The sequence below is a fragment of the Pleurodeles waltl genome, chromosome 6, assembly GCF_031143425.1.
Source record: "Pleurodeles waltl isolate 20211129_DDA chromosome 6, aPleWal1.hap1.20221129, whole genome shotgun sequence".
In the NCBI taxonomy this organism is placed as follows: Eukaryota; Metazoa; Chordata; class Amphibia; order Caudata; family Salamandridae; genus Pleurodeles; species Pleurodeles waltl.
The window spans coordinates 1,428,490,132-1,428,506,547 of NC_090445.1; positions in this window are offsets into that span (position 1 = coordinate 1,428,490,132).

The following is a 16,416-nucleotide window of genomic DNA, read 5'->3' on the forward strand; positions in this document are numbered from 1 at the left end:
AGTTTTGCCAACCTGTTTTTGGGTTGGTGGAAAGATCAGGTGGTCAGTGCCCTGCGCGAATTAAACACCCATGTGGTCACTTGGATAGGGTATATTGACAATCTATTTGTGGTATGGAGAGGTAATAACACCAAAGTCACGGAGTTTGTAGAGAAACGTAAGGACAATACCCTGAATTTACAATTCACTAGCCAATGAGCAGAACTGACATTGAGATGTTAGAGATGTAAGTGGTGGAAGTGAATAACAGGTTCACTACTCGATTGTTCAGAAGGGTTGCAGCTGGCTACACTCTCGTATATTCTCACAGCAGTCACCCCAAATCATTAATACACAGCATTCCCTACAGTGAACTCTTACAGGCTTGACACAATTGTAGTACAGAGGAAACGAACAAGCAGGAATACACCAATATAATGGCACAATTCAGAGAAAGAGGTTACTCCAACTCCACACTAGTCTCTGCCCTTCAATGGGTACAGAAGGTCCATAGAGATGAACTGTTAATGTCCAGGCCAATTGCTCCAGCTCCCAATTCTAGCACCCTGAGATTTATCACTACTTTTAATGACAAAGCTAGTGAGGTTAAGTTTATTCTAGGAAAGCAGTGGCAAATGTTAATGAGAGCCTGGTTGATGCAATTAAAGGACATCAAAGAGTGGCCAGAAGAGATAGGACCTTTAAGAACAGACTGGGTAGGAATGCCATCAGCAACATGCACCACTCAGACAACACCAGACTAGATTTCTTCACTTGCAAATTTTACAGCTTTTAGAAACAGTACAAACATCAGCAAATATTATTACCTATGTGAGGTAAGGAGAGAACTATCAACAAACACCTTACTTGCATCTCTGATTATATGGTCAATAGTTTGTCCATGTTAGTTATAGTATGTGGACAGCTCAATTCACCCAATAAAAAAAAATCACATTTTGGAACATCTTAGAGCCATCACGATGACAGCAAATATTATCCTGTGGCTAGACATTTAACACAGTTTTGTAAGGGCATTAGGAAATGTCTTCATTTTTTTGCCATTGACAGAACACCATACATGAAAAGAGGAATTGGCAGAACAAGTTCTTTGAGAAAATCTGGAATACAGGTTTATCCTGGAGCTAGACACTAAGCCATCAAATTGGCTCAATACTGATGAGGAACTTAATGTTCATTTAGGTAGAAACCTCTTTGCTGACATTAACTTAGTTGTATGTATAACATTGTTTGTACTGATGACCTGCTGTTCCTTTCTTCTTATATCCTCAGAGCAATTGTGTGTTTGAAATGGTTTTACTCTTTCATTTTCCACACTGGGCTAGTGGAGTTTGTGAAAATGTGGGCAGAGATTCTTCTCGAGGTAAGATTTTATTTTCCATTTAAATGTAGTTCATATATGGATAGGTAGACATAGGTCATGCATTTGAATATGATGTCAATGATTGTTTGCCCACTGGGGCACTATGTATAGATTACAGATACTGTTTGTTGTTTATTTGCCTACTTGCGAAGTAATTTGGGAAACATTTTGAAGCTCTTCATATGGAGGGATTTGTCTCTATCAGAGATATACAATCCTTTAATGTGAACTTAAACAATAAATGTTTTACTCTATGATTTTTATTATGACATTGCTATACAGAAGAATCGAGTTATGTACTTATATGTGTTTTATGATTTACATTCATGGACTGTCTTGTGCAACTGTTTCATAGAATTTGGTATTCAGTTTTCTGAGTCATTTGACTCCATTCAACACTTTTTTTTACAATGTTAAGTGTATATTGCTTTTTAGGTAGTAATGAAGAATGACCCATTATCCACTTATTGCATTTTTGTACACTGTTCATGGTTGCGTTCGACTTTGTTGCGGGGTAGATTGCTTTGACTTATTTGTATTGTGAATATTACAAAATACTCACAGTGCTTAGCTGTTTCATTCTTTTCGAATCTTCCACTGAGCCATTTGTTTGTGTTTCTAACACTCTAGACCACACTCATGATTGGTGGTAGGCTTGCACTCTTTACCTGTGACCTAGGCAGTTTCCACCATACCACGTCTTTTTTCCTTGTTGCTGTCACACACTTTGATGGATTGAATCTGTTACACCAGCAACTCTGGAGTGTGGATCTCTTTTCGTGAAGGAGAAAAAGAATGTTTGGTGATTGTTCAGGCTCTCACACCCACATCCGCAACCTTCCCACTTGGTTGGGACAGACAAGGCAAGAACTCAGGGGCATATTTATACTCCGTTTGCGGCGGAATTGCGTCGTTTTTTTTTACGCAATTCCTACGCAAAACTAACTCCATATTTATACTTTGGCGTTAGACACGTCTAGCGCCAAAGTCCATGGAGTTTGCGTCATATTTTAGCGTGGACACCTACTTTGCGTTAATGAGATGCAAGGTAGGCGTTCCCGTCTAAAAAATTGACTCCGAGGCATGTGCGCCGTATTTACACTCCCGGGCAAAATTCACGCCCGGGAGTGGGAGGGTAAAAAAAAATGACGTCCGGCCGCTTTTGCGCCGTTTTTTAGCGCCTGGAAAAGGCAGGCGTTAAGGGACCTGTGGGCTCTGAAGGAGCCCAGAGGTGCCCTCCCATGCCCCCAGGGACACCCCCTGTCACCCTTGCCCACCCCAGGAGGACACCCAAGGCTGGAGGGACCCATCCCAGGGACATTAAGGTAAGTTCAGGTAAGTCATTTTGTAAAAAAAAATTTGTGGCATAGGGGGGCCTGATTTGTGCCCCCCTACATGCCACTATGCCCAATGACCATGCCCAGGGGACAGAAGTCCCCTGGGCATGGCCATTGGGCAAGGGGGCATGACTCCTGTCTTTGCTAAGACAGGAGTCATTTCTATGGGGGTTGGGAGTCGTAAAAAATGGCGCAAATCGGGTTGAGGCGAAAAATTTGCCTCAGCCTGACTTGCCCCATTTTTTGGCGCCCAAGCTCCATATCCCCCTACGCCGGCGCTGCCTGGTGTACGTCGTTTTTTTCCACGCACACCAGGCAGCGCCGGCGGCTAACGCCGGCTAACGTCATTGATTAAATGCAGCGCCCGCATGGCGCTTCAGAATGGCGTTAGCCGGCGCTAATTTTTTTCAGGCAAAACTGCGTTAGCGCAGTTTTGCGTCAAAAAGTATAAATATGGCCCTCAGTGTTTTGTATATATATATATATATATATATATATATATATATATATATATATATATATATATGAGAAAACAAACTGGTCCTGCTTCTGGCGCACTCTTTCATGTTGGTGCAGGTGTGAGGAATGGACCATTTCCTCTCATAAATCCAAAAACAAACAGTTGCAAGCAACTTCACCAGCGCACTCCAAGAGGAAGTTATTTCTTTTTATTGCAGTCAGGATTAAATCACCATCCTTCACCACTGACGCGTTTCGACCTACTGGTCTTGATCACAGTAACTTAGTCCTATCTCCATGTCCCCTATTTATAGTGTCTCTCCTATGACCCCGTTAGTGCATTGTGGGACATGTAGTCTATTAAAAATAAATTAAATGTTGTGCATTAAAAACAAAGCTCCCCACCGCCACAGAACGTGCCGAACGCTACACAAATTGTCTAAATTATTATGTGCAAAGAATATCACTATTCACAACAATCATTATGCCCATTTCTATTCTGTTGGAACTATTAACCTTACTTAATGCAATTACCACTGTGATTGCTATATATACCTGATAATAGATTGGTGCACTTATCTATTATTATTTTCATACTTTCCCATATACATCCTAAATTTACCTCATTTTCTCCTTGATATTTATCTATAAATGTCCTCTATCCACACATCCACAGGTAATCTTATCTAATAACTATTAGCAAGAGCGTTATATATCCTCAACCTACAGATGATAATGCAATTCTTCATCCCCATTCAGACCCCTCAGGCTTTTGGTTTTGAGCTGTATTATGAACCGTGACTCCAAACGTCTCAGTTGTAACTCTCTATCTCCTCCCCTTTCATTGCTATCTACACTCGCAGTACCAAAAAATCTCATGTCTGTCCATTTAACTGCATCATGAGTCATAAGGTGTTTTGCAATAGCATAGGTTGAATCCTTATTTTGGACGGCTCTAATGTGTTCCAAAATGTGTTTTTTTAAAGGACAAATTGTACAAATCCTGACTGCAATAAAAAGAAATAACTTCCTCCTGGAGTGCAGTGGTGAAGTTGCTTGCAACTGTTTGTTATACATATACACACACACACACACATATATATACATATACATACTAGTAAAGTGCACTAGAGGTGCCTAGGGCCTGTAAACCAAAGGCTACTAGTGGGCCTGCAGCACTGGTTGTGCCACCCACATTAGTAGATCTGTAAACATGGCTCTGACCCGCTACTGCAGTGTCTGTGTGTGCAGTTTTAAACTGCCAATTCGACTTGGCAAGTGTACTCACTTGCTAGGCCTAAACCTTCCCTTTTACTACATGTCAGGTAACCCTAAGGCAGGCCCTAGGTAGCCCCAGGGGCAGGATGCAATATATGTTTAAGGTAGGTCATATACTAGTGCGTTTTATACGTCCTAACAGTGAAATACTGCCAAATTTGGTTTTCACTGTGCAAGGCCTATCTCTCTCATAGGTTAACATGGGGGCTGCCTTTAAGTATCCTTAAAGCGCAGATTCCCTTTGAGAGAAGATAAAAATGTGGAGTTTAGGGTCTCTGAACTTACAATTTAAAAATACATCTTCTAGTGAAGTTGGTTTTTAAATTGTCTGTTTGAAAATGCTACTTTTGGAAAGTACACATTTTATTGCTTAAACCGTTCTGTGACTCTGCCTGCTTGTGGATTGTCTGTCTGGGTCACTTTGACAGTTGGGCTGTTTTGCACCTCTCTAGACAGTGACGCAAAAGGGAGCGGGGTGTAGCCTGCATATCCTAATGAGCCATCTGAGCTAGAGGGGAGGGAGGAGTGGTCTTTCACACCTGAAAGGACTGTGCCTACCCTCACACAATGCAGTCTCCGACCCCCTGATGTGCGTCTGGGGCCTGTTCTGGACAAGGAAGGATCTTGCAAACACTTGAAACTTTGCTTTGAATTTTGCCTACTTCAAAGGCAGAACAGAGTATAAGAAGAAGACCCAAAACCCCAGACTTTTAGAATCTTTCTCAAATCAAGAGGAGCCTCTGCCAACGAGAAGAGCTGAAGAGCATGAGGAGGAGTACTGTCCCTTTGCTGTGCTGCTTTGCTGGACTGGCTTGCAGTTGCTGCTTCAGCCTGAAAACAGTGCAAAGGATGAACCTTGCCGTTTGTCCTTCTTGAGAAAGTTCTCCAAGGGCTTAGAGTAGAGCTTGCCTCCTATTGGAAGTCTCAGGGACACCAAAGACTTCAGTTTCCTCGACCTGCAGCACTGGGATCTGTGTGTTCTGTGCTGTTCAAGAAGAGAAACCACTGTGAGGCCACCAACGACACCGCTGGCCTGCACAGTGACCCGCCAATGCCGCAAAGAGTCGCATTGCCTCGCTTTGCACCGCAAGCCTGGTCTCGCCGTCATCGGACTACTTCACCGAGCCGCTGCTTGCACTGCGACCTGTGGGCCCCGCACTCCGGTATTGCCTGCTCACACCGCAACCTGGGCATCCCCGACGCCGCAGCTCCTGCTGACACTGGCGCCGCTGCCTGCACCGTGGCCTGTGGACACCACTTGTGAGGGTCACGAAGCACTGTCCCGTCCCACATCGCTGGCTTGGGCCTATCGACGACAGCGCTTCCACAATGACGACAATGACGCCTGCACCGTGACCTGCGGACACCGCACGTTGCACCACCCCGCTTTACACCGCAGCCCTGATCCCACCGACACCGCTGGACACCGTCACCAAACCGCTGACTGCACCGTGACCTGTGGGCACCGCACGTCGCATCGTCGCGCTTCGCACCGCTGCCCCAATGCCATCCATGCCAGCGCTCCTGACTTCATCAGCCCGCAGTTCGATCTGCAACGCATGTGACTTCAAGGGCCCGATGACTCATGCACCGACTCTGGAACCGGCACTGCGACGTCAGCAACGCTGCTGTCTGGAGCCCACCACGAGGATCATGACCCCCTACAAATGCAAGGTACTGTTTGCGGGTCTTCATGACACCTTAGCTGGCCTGCGACGCCGCAGCCGGCTTGAACTGTTGGTTTTGTTCATCACGACGCTGTGATAGCCCCTATTGACTTCAAAGAACTGTATTTTTGAGTAAATCTTGCAGACTTCATATTTTTATTACTGTATGTTGGATTTGTGTCATATTTGGTCATCTTATGAAAAATAATACAGCCTGGCAGTGTTCTGTTGGCAGGCGCTGCTGGCGGTAGCAGCGTGCCGTCCCAGCCCCTGCCGGAAGACCCCCTGGATCCAGGTAAGTCGGGTTTCCGAACGGGGAGGGGGGTGTTGTGTGTGTATGTGGGGGGGTGTGCATGAGTGTGTGAGTGTGTGCGTGAATGCGAATGTATGTGTAGTGTTGTTTGCACGTGTGCATGAATGGATATGTGAATGCGTGTCTGTATGTCTGTGTGAATGTGGTACGGATGTGTGCATGAATGAATGGATTTATGTCTGTATGTACGTGTGTATGCCAGTGTGAGTGAGTGTGTGTATGCGTGGTGCGTGTCTGCGTGCATGTGTGTGTGTAGGGCTACAAAAATGATGCGTTCGGGGTCCCCCTGGCCCCTCGCAGCCCCAGGGAATGCCATATCCCTGGGGCTTATATCAACTAAATACACAGGGAGCTCCCCGGGGCTTTAAACTAATTTGATGCGGGGGGCCCCAAGGCCCTACCCGCAGCCCAGGGCAACACCATCTTTCCAGGGCTTTAAACAGATACAATGTGGGTCCCCAATCTGTATTTTTTTTAATCTGCCCTGGGGAGGTAGCGGTCCCTGGGGCTGCGAGGAGTCGCGCCGCCACCCTGCACATGATGTAATTAATGCTGTGGGAAGGTGGTGGTCACCAGGGCTGCATGGGATTCGAAATGGATCCCCCATTTGTTTTGTAATTTGCTCCTGGGAAGTGGCGGTGCCTGAGGCTGCAGTGGGTCTGGTTGGGCCCCCCCTGCATATATAAATCAAGGTCCCCCAGACTTGGTCCACCCTGGGGCTCTGTAGACAAGAAGTGCAGGAGGCTGTGCTTGATTTTGTTTACCCAGATTCAGGGGTCCACCACGAATCACAGCGAACATTTAAAACAAATTTTTTTTTAGCTCTGGGGGAGAGGTCCCTCTAGGTCCCGACCACCTTGTGAAGGGTCAGGGTATCTCTACCTTTTCTTCCCGTTTTCTTTGAAAAAAATTTTTTTAGTAGTACTCGGCTGAAGCCGAGTCCCAAAATGGCTCCCAATACTTCTTGGTTTAAATTGTTGGCAGCCAATCAGGGCTGTGCCTTTCCCTGCACAAGCTTCTCATTATTCGCAAAGTGATTGCAGCCAGAGATATTCAAATTTGGATTTCCTTTAATATCTCAAAAACTACTGAACTGATTTACACAAAATAAGCGAAAGAGTAATCAGTGTACCTAAAGCAAGCTTTCTGGCACATTTCGTGTAATTCCATCCAGTGGTTCGAGCTGTGGCCTTGTTCAAAGGTCCTATGGAAATTAACATGGGAAACACAACTTTTTTGAACCCCCCCCCCCTTTTTTCTCGGCCCTCGCTTGACGGATCACCCCAAGACTGTCTGTGTGCAACAAGATTCACTGGGGCGCATTAAAATAAAAACAAATTACAGATTTGTCAAACGGTGCCAAGATATAGGCAAGTCAAAAAAAGTTTTCTATGGAAACATGTTCCTAACTATAATTACCTAGTGGCGACTGTATATACACACACACACACACACTGTGTGGTTATGTTTGAGACAATGTTTCCATTCAAAAGCCATTTTATTTATTTGCCTAGAACTTTTGGCCCTGAACAAGGATTTGCAAGAAATCTGGCAACTCACCAGCATCATCAACTAAAGTATAGCTTAAAGCATGTCAATTTTTGAGCACATAATGATAGAGAAAAAAAGTTAGGGAACAAAAAAGAAGCGATTGACAATTTAAAAACTCCTTTATGAAATGTTGCTTGTTCCAGGCACCCACAGCCAGCATCCAAAAATTGCTGTGCAAGGCCAAAGATCCCGCTCTGAGGGTAGGCTGCGGTATTGGGTGGGGTACAGGAACTGCCTGCTGGCCATGCTGTGTGGCCAATTCCTGCCACACCAGGCCGCAGGCCAGGAACAGCTAGGTTTATCTATTGGGAGGGGGCAAGGCGCAGGTCCTAGCTGTAGGTCAAGCATTATGCAGAACTCCCAGAAAGCATGGCTGAAGGCCACAGGTGTTGGCTGATGAAAGAGGGTTGGGTGGAGGGCCTGGTCACTGCCCAAGGGGTTGAGCGGAGAGCGTGGCCACAGCCAAAGGCCTTGGAACTCTGGAGCTGGCAGACAGTAGTAGGCTGGGCAAGGCCAGGCACTGAGACCAGCCATTCCTTCTCACAGTCAAAGGCCAGGAGCTGCATGGATAGGTCACGCATAGCAGCTTAGACTCAGCACACGTCCACAGGCCAGGCCATGCTGCCAACCTCCACCACACACCTAGGGTTGAAATGTAATTACTTTGTTAAATGAACTAAAAAATTCACTGCAAAAAGATAGTTAAATACAGAGCCATGGTTCTGGCTCAAACGTGTGGAACCGATGAAACCGATAAAATTCACCAGTTATGGTTACAAACACTTTCAGCATGAGCAGTAACTTGTGCTGACATTTAAAGGGTGTTATATGTGGGTATTCTAATTTTCTAAAACTAAAAAATGTTAGTTCCAAAAAAAACTAACATTCATAAGATTTATTTAAATGACCTAAGAATATCTTACACCTCCATAGATTTCAGTTGTCATCAGTGATGTAATATGTGATTTCATGAGCAGTGCATCACAGTGGTGCAATTACACTTTGGTAATTTACCTTTAACTTGTGAATTTTATTGGTGGTTATTTGGTTTTAAAACCTTTTTCATTATTATTTGTAGACCTACGTATAAATACACTAATTTAACATGAGTTAAAATCTTACTGCCTTACTTACATATAACTTCATTTTAACCTTTGGGTTTTTTTAGTGACACTCTTCTGTGATTTTTAAATGTAAAGTAACATCTTATTATGATATGCCCAACCACCCTTTGCAGCCAGGCCCTGTGCCAAACGCCCCAAGGGAGGTCAACCATCTGCCACTAATGGCTGCATGTAATGGCACCCGCACGAGCAGTCAATCAGCCACAGACCCTCACCCCATATGTTTTTTGTTTGTTCTGGAAGAACTCCCATGGGGCCACATAGGTCCCCGAGTCCTGTAAAGGCAGTCACAACATTTCTCCCCATGTTGTGGCTAGCCAGTGAGCTCTTGGTCCAGTGGGACCGGTCTTTGCCCTTCCGGACTGACCAGAATGGTGTGTTCTGTTGCTTTTTCCAGAGGGAGTCTTGCAGCATTACATAGCATTATTCATGAGACTTTAATTTTTCTAAAACGGCTGAACAAATTTACAACAAATCACAAAAATCATGCTTTTTGAGTAAAGTTCTAGCAAAAGATCTAGCATTCTGACAAATTTGGCGTCATTCTGCTCTACCATTTTGTTTTGTATCGTTGTCTATTTTCCCTGTGGAAACCGCATGAGAAAAAGTGTTTGGAGAACACTCCTTTTTCGCATCCCTTTCCCCTATACTTGATGGATCATCCCACAGCTTTTCAGAAAGGAGTTCAGCTGAACGAACTTTTTTTAAAGTTTCATTAAGATTTGTCAAATGATGCCAAAGTTATACGCAGAACAAAAAAGGATCTTCCGATGAAAACTCAAACCAACGTATGAGTACACATTTGCCACCATCATTGTGCAATATATATTTATAAGTATTTATATATGTGTGTGTTTCATAATTATTTTATTATTTTAAAAATTTATAATAAACTAAATTTTTTAATGAATTTGAATTTTCAAACATTAAAAAGTAAAAAATAATTACAATTAATTAAACACAGAATTATTAACAAAATGCTGCATATTAAACAAAGATACAAATGTTAATGAGCGTGGAAATTATTTTAAATCGTTGATAAAATTGTTATTAATAAATGAAATTAATATATATAATTGAATCAATTATTAAAAATAAGTGTAAATGATTGAGTTACAGTGCTGTGACAGTTTTTATTATTTTTAAGTCAAACATCAAAATGTTAAATTAAGTAACATTTCTAATTAATACTGAAATATGCTTATTATTTTTTGAAATAGTAATACACAGTATTGGTTTTTCCTACATCTTTCCAGAGCAAGATATGCAGAGGTGCAACCTGGCCCCCACCCAATCCCTCCATCACCACGGAAAATGCTCGCATCACTCCTCAGGCAATAGTCTCCCCTGTCGCAGATCCCTATCCACACCACTTCCCTCACCACACGTTGACATTTATCCATTGGTGCTGGCAGTAGGAGAGTGGTGGGTGCCTTCTGCACCACCAAAATAATCATGATTGAGTTCAGAAGGTGAATGACTAATAAAGATGCCTCTAAATTGTGTTTTATCTTGTCACATTTGCTCTCCTTCAGAGACAAACGTCAAATGTCAGGCTATGTCTTCTGACAAATAGCTGCTTAATGTTTTACCACAAAGATTGGTGTTTACAATTTCTTTCTCCTATGGAAAAGTTGGACAATTTTGTAAAGTGAACTATCTGACAGTCTTGATTGGGTAGAGGAAGTGTGAAAGGAAATGCTGAAAGATGCCAGTTTTTTTCTAACACAAAATACCATTTAAATATCTGTAAATGAACTGAACTGTTCTCCATCATCCATCTGCACAGGAAGTGACATTACTGGATTTCCCATCATCCATCTGCAGAAGAAGTGACACAACTTTTACCCTCTCAGGACCTATTTACTGGCTGCTGCAGAACAGTCATGTAACAGATGCGCGTATCGGCTGTGCTTAGTGGGCGCGCTGCTGGCACACCAAAGGCAAGCCTTTTGCACCTGTCTGTGCCTAGACTGCAGCCAATATCAGGAATCATGTCTCTGCTCCCTCCCCCTACTACCCTGTTAGGATACTGTGTGCTCTCAACCTCAGCCACCCCTCCAAACGCTGTTACCTGACTAAACCACACAACATGGAGGAAGTATTCTCCTGCACCTTCTGTCAGTTTTAATGCACTTACCCACACGCACCACTCGCCAGACCCCATAACAACAGCACCCCACAACCCAGTCTTTCTCACTCACACAGTCCTGCAACCACCCTCAGAATACTCTATACTCACATGCCTGCTCCTCAACAACAGCTCACATACCAAACATGGCACAGGGATCTGGGACCTGCTGCACGATGGCACACCGGACCTACTCTTTCTCAATGGAATCCTGGCTAAACTCTACATTGGCATTTGACATTTCCACAGCCTTACCCCTCCCCTCCAGCTACAAGATAACCAGCCATGACAGAGTTCACATGGTATCACCATTATCCATAAGAACATTATCAGTTGCGCCAGGTCCCCGGACACATCATCCTCCAACATGGAACACCTGTTGTTGAAGCTCCACATCACAGCCAACTTCACCCTAAGTGGCACTCTCATCTACAGACCATCGGAACAGCGCATCAACTTCACCAGTACCATCACGGACTTCGTCAAACCACTCACCCTCAACACTCGCAATTATATCCTACTCGGAGACTGAACTTCCACCTAGAAGACTACGCTGACCCAACTCAAAAGTATTCTTTAAAGACCTTGGAAGCCTGTGCCTCACCCAAACTACCCACTTCACCAGACACTACTTAGACTCTATTTTCTCCACCTTTAACAACATCCCAGTCGGAAAGTTCGCACCAGTCTCACGGACAGACCACACCATCGCAAATTCAGCATCCCCATCCCAGTACAATGCACATGTTCCACCACTAGACCAGCCCTTCAAATCTGGAACAGCATCACTGACAAAGACTGGGACACTGCTCTCAACACCCACCAACCCTAACACAGCAAAGCCTCCCGAAAGCCATCAAGAATCTCAACTATACCATCACCTCCTGCACCAAGTGTATGACTCTACTTCAAACAGAACAATACAACGAGATCTAGACCCCAGACCAGCTGGGACATGGAGGAACTTAGACTGATGAAATGCCACTGCAAATAACTGTGCAAGTGGAGAATGAACTAGGACAATGCAGACAGGAGCACATACAAATCTGCCCTGAGCAGCTACAACCAGTTGACCTGAACCACCAAACATGTGACTCTGGCTGACCACATGGATGACAGCACCAACACCAACAAAGGAATCTTGTGAAAGATTTCACCTCACGAACAGTCACCACCAACTTGCTCACCACCTTGCAGGCCCTCTGCAATAATCTTTCTCAATTCTGCAGCAACAAAATTACCACCATTTATAGCACCTTCAACACACAAATGGACCCGACCAACCTCACCTAACGCCTTCTTATCTTATCCATATTACCAATGCTAGCCACATGGGCTGTCATCATCCCAGACGAAATTCCTCGACTCAGGGACCCCAATGGACCCTTACCCAGACACACTTACTCCAGATGACTCTAATCCATCAGTGACCTTCTCACACCCATTCGTAACTCCCCCACCTCTTTTGCAACCTTCCCAGCCACTTGTAAACATGCAACTGTCTACCCATTGCTGTCGACACCCACCATGAACACTTCAATGCTCATCAACTACACACTGATACCATTCTCTGCCAAGGTCTTAGAGAAAATCATCAACAGATGCCTCACCAAATATCTCAACAACCACCAACTCCTTCTCACCACTCTGTCTGGTTTCAGACCCAACCACAGCACAAACACTGTCCTCTTTTCTGCCATGGATGACATCCACATGACTCTGGACAGAGAAGACAGAGCAGCCCTTATTCTCCTGGACCACTACACAGCGCTTTTCAGTCTCCCACCCCAGCCTCATCCAATGCCTACAAGACATTGGAATCCAAGGACACCCATTCCAATGGATCTGCTCCTTCCTGATTAGAAGGACCCATTCAGTCAGCCTAGCACCGTACACTCCAGACTTCGGCAACATCATCTGCGGAGTTCCACAAGAATCCTGCCTTAGCCTGACACTCTTCAATGCATATAAAGCATAAAAGCATTATCCACTCTTACAAAGTCAACGTTCTCCCCTATGCCGATGACATGCAACTCATTCTCTCCAACAACAAGATGCCCGTTAGTCAGATCAACTTCAATGCCTGCAGGACTGAAATCGCCCACTGAATGAAGACCAACCATCAGAAGCTGAGCACCAACGGGACCAAAATCATGTCCTTCAGGAAGAGCACATCAAAGTGGGACTCCACCTGTAGGTCAACAGAGCTAAGACTGACACCCACTACCAATGCCAAGAACCTCAGGTTTGCCGTCAACATCAAACTCAACATGACTACCCAAGTCAATGCAGTCACCTCTGCATTCTCCCATACTCTGAAATGCCGAGAAAGATTTTCAAATGGCTTTCAATCAGCACATGGAAAATTGTCATGCATGCCCTTGTTATTAATAAGTTGGACTACAGGAACATCCTCAATGCCAGGATCATCAAAAATCTCACCAGAAGGCCGGAGACCATTTAGAACTTGGCAGCCAGAATCACTTTTATCCTCCTAAGCTGTACTCACATCACACCACACTCGAAGGGGCTCTACTGACTCCCCATACACACATGAGCACATTTGTAACTCCTCACCCACACTTTCAGGGCACTGTATAACACTGGTCCAGCGTATCTCAACAACATTCCAGACACCACCATTCGTCCAGGCTCCTACTTGTCCAAACCCCACGCATATGTAAAACCAGATCCGACAATAAATCCTTCTGCTTCATCTCTCTTAAAACATGTAACAACCTGCTACTACACATAATATCCTCCTCCTTATTTCAGAATTCCGGAGGAAGCTGATGTCCTGGCTTTTCGAGTATCCCGACTTGTCCAAAACTTTGGCTAGACTCAAACCTTCTCAGCACCAGGATGACTGTGGGCACTACAAATCTTCATAACATAACATACCAAAACAAAACACATATTTCCAAACGTGACTGCAGTTACTAAAGAACAAATGAAGCACATTTTTTTTTAATTCTGAAGTATGATGGAAAGAAATATTTTAATAGGGTCAAAACAAACCAAGGTACTTTACTTGATCATATGCAAACAATAAATATTTGTGGATACCCAATTTCCACGCATTACAATTTGTATGCTATATTGTTTATCTCTGAAATTGCATGTCAGTTGGAATTTTGTGGCCATTTCAATGGAAAATGTGCTACCAGTAAATATCAGTATTGCAATAGCCTGCTCCAAAATGCACCACTGACTACATACCGCAACCTTGCCATTCTTCTGCTTAAAGGGTGTGGCTCATGATATATGACTTCTGTGATGCAAGTTTGAGGGCAGCACCTCCAACTCTGAAAATTGTTCCAGCACCACTGCATCTATCACCAGTAGGGTGTAGATGTCAGCTGATTTGTCCTTAGAATCAGGGAAAATCAGTGGGACAAAACTCAGTAATTCCAGGAATTATGTTTTTTTCAGACACAATAACTTAGGCTGGATTTAAGCGCAGATATTATTAGTCCCTTTTATCAATGCACCTAAATACAGCAACCTCCTAGTGAGGCCCTTTGCCTTTTATTTTGAAGAAAGAATCCTATCAAGGTTTTCCTTAGGCCTTTAACATACAATGTAGACACCTCCAGTACTTGTTGTTTGCTTCTGTGGCTCCACTACTTTTCTTTTTTGACAGTCATTTTCTTCTCCTCTCTATTCCTTTATTTACATGGGACATATCATTCTGTATCCTCATTACATGTGAATCTAGAGGGCCTGATTCTTAAAAGTAAACGTACACCTTATAGTAAGTTTACTAACTTTCAGTATTTACAAACTATGTGCAGATGTTTACGCATCAGCGGCCCCCTGGAGTTAGGGCTGAAAGCTCTGCACGCATAAGTATAGGGAGTGCAAAGTCATAAAGGTCTGCATGTAGTTTTTGAATTGTATTTTGGAGTGTGTTCTGTAGTACAACAAAATATAGTACAAAGTGTAGTTTAAAAATCAGGCCCAAAATGGTAATGGAGCCATTCAATGGAGTTACCTCTCCATCTGAATGTAGAGATCTGCAGTAACTCCACAAATCTGGTGTTTGAAAGCCGGTGAAGTCTTCAGGTGAAATACTTTGGAGAAGTGGGGAATAACTAGGAAATGTCAGTGCTGCGTTTCCACTCCCTAGTAACTTCACATTTTAAGGACACCCTCGGGATAGGGTGACCACCTCTCTCCAGGTCTTCATTGACACACTTTCCAGTCCTGGATTTTTGTGTGATCGCCCAATGCATTCTGGGTGTTGTAGCCTTGTTTTGCTTCTATAGAACAGATGTCTGAAATCAACTATTTGTATGTAAAAAAGTGTCCATAAAGGCCTGGGGGAGGGGAGTGGCTCTCAATCTTAATGCCCAGGAGCTCCACACAAATTCCCATTTTTTTCGTCACCAATTGCTTAATTTATCAGCCAGGCTCTGAAGGGCACTCTAGATGAGAACCATAGTATTCACTGGTAGTACCAGTGGAATCTGAGACCTCTTTCTTAGATTATTAACATATATGCAACACAGTGCAACAGAGGCAGCAAATGAGAGAATCAGTGGCCCACTTTAGTGTAAGTAACAGGGTAGAAAGGTGCACGGATCCGCGACTTTCTTCGGAAAATAATTCAGTGACAGCCATTTAGTGTAAAAGGTCATTTATTAGGACAGGATTGCAACAAGCAACACAAACCTTAACTTTTATTCTGAAAACCGGAACTTTAATAACGCCCTCCCTTTAACATCTCCTCGCTCATCCTTCCACTCCAAACCCTAATTTCTATTCCATTCCCCAAACACTGCTCTTTTCCTTTCATGCCCCATTTGGTTCGTGCGTACCCCCACTCACAGCCTTCACCTGCTTGTTTATTGCCTGGAAGGGTGGCCAAGCCCGCATCTGACTCACCACCCTCCCCATCTACTGCCTGCTCATTCCTGCAACCTGCCCTACCTGACAATCTGCTCCCCCCTACCCCCTTTTTCACCTGACTCAAACTTCCTTCCTCTCATGTCCCCTTTCTTTGCCGGGTGGGTGGGACGCCAAACTAACCGTGCGATGGGCTGCGTGGAAAGAGGCCGGTCCCTCCCCCCAATCCCCCTTTTATCCCCACCCTCTAAGCCCACCCCCACTTACCTTTTAGCCAATCCCGTCCTGGCTCCGTCACTTCCCCGTTTCCGAAAGAGCCCGCGGAAAGACTAGAGCGGTGCTCTTACT